Consider the following 1,866-nt stretch of genomic DNA (forward strand, 5'->3'; position numbering starts at 1 on the left):
CTTAATAGTGGTAATGAAGGGGGGCCACCTGGTTGGCTCAGTCGGTTGAGTGTCCCTCCGACTTTGGCTGAGATCATGATCTCACAGTTTGTGAGTTCAAGCCCTGCGTCGGGCTCTGTGCTGACAGCTCGGAGCCTGGAGCCTGCTTCAGAGTCTGTGTCTCATTCTCTCTCTGCCCCTCCCCCACCTGTGCTCTGTCTCTCTCTTTTAAATAAATGTAAAAAAAAAAAATAATGGTAATGAAGGGGAGAGCAAGTAACAGGGGGTGTCTTATAAACTCTCTCTTACTAGCAGCTTTTTCTTCTCCTTAGGTCGTTCCTGACATCCTTCTGCCTGGAAACTTTCTGAGTAACTCAGAGTGGACTTTAAACAAAGCTACCACACCCAGCTCTGTAATGGAGAACTTCTGCCGAACGTCTGGGAACATTCCTAAGATGATTACAAGGATGAGGGCAAGTCCTGGAGAGTTTGTATCATCCAGTTTGAGGGATGATGAAAGGCAGATCAAGGATGGTTCCTGAAGCCCAGTTCCCCTCCTCAGGGAAGCTTTGAGTTCCCCCGGGAGAACATCTAAAAGTCCTCTGAGCATGTCTAATTCGCTGCTGTGCACGAGATATCACATCATGGAGGAGACCCTGAAGAGTAGTTTCAATGATGGAAGAAAAGTGGGCACAAGGTGACAAGTAGAGGAAATCACACAATGCCTAGGAGGAGAACATGGGGTAAGAATTCAAATCCTGTTTCCATCCTTGGATATTGTCACTCTAGTATCCTAGCATCTGCTAAATTAACTGATCAAATAAGGGCTGTGGTTCCCTCTCGTTATTACAAATTGTGATATTCTTTGCAGAGATGCAGAGAAATTAATAGAAGTTGGTATTTGTTCCACACTTTCTTTTTTCTTAAAGTTTATTTATTTTGAGAGAGAGGGAGAGAGAGATACAGAGAGAGCATGAGTGGGGAGGGGCAGAGACAGAGAGAGGGAGAATCTCAAGCAGACTCCGCACAGAACCTGATGTGGGGCTGGAACTCACGAACTGTGAGATCATGAACTGAGCCAAGATCAAGAGTCTGATGTTCAACCGACTGAGACACCCAGGTGCCCCTGTTCCACACTTTCATAAGTATTTGAATTAAAATTTTTGAAAAATGAGAGAGTTCTTGAACAGACATAGGAGACTGCTCAAGGACTAAAGGGATATATCTGATACTAACAGGAATTTAGTCACACAGAGCAGGTGGAAGTGGAAACAGAGGGCAACAATGGAGCCTCCCGCCAGGTGCTGTGAAGTAAGGAATCCAGTGAAAAGACAACTGGCTACTTAAATTATTTTGGAAACAACTTTCCAGCTGCCAAACACACATTGGGACTTCTTCTTTTCTGCCATTAGGATCCTTAATCATTTGAGATCAATATCTCCAAAGAAACCAAAAAAACATTCATTGACTTTTTGGGCTTGGTGGTGACTCTCTGACCACTAGTGGAATTGTCACCGGAGACTAAGGTGTGACCTTTGGCTATTTGTCAAAGCTTTGACGTCTTCCTGTGCTTTAGGTGTCAAACTGCAAACCTTAATGCTCTGAGGGTGTCGGAATGGTAAGGGATTCAATTTTGGCAATAAAAGTGTTTCCATCTCCTGGAGTTCCACCCCCCCCCCCCTTCCCCGCCCCGCCGCCGGAATTGTATATTTCAGGAGAACTCTTTCATGGCTTGAACATTGGGAGTAAAATCTTCTTGGGGTCTGCAGTGTTTTCCCCAGTGATCTCCGTCCTACGCCCGGGGCCTTCTGCTTTTTCATTCCTTCTGCCTCTCCTTTATCTTCGGGCTTGAGATGACATGGAATTATAACTGTAGGAATTCTGAGC

The sequence above is a fragment of the Puma concolor genome, chromosome F2 (genome assembly GCF_028749965.1).
Source record: "Puma concolor isolate L17-30 chromosome F2, mPumCon1.1.hap2, whole genome shotgun sequence".
NCBI classification, from domain to species: Eukaryota; Metazoa; Chordata; class Mammalia; order Carnivora; family Felidae; genus Puma; species Puma concolor.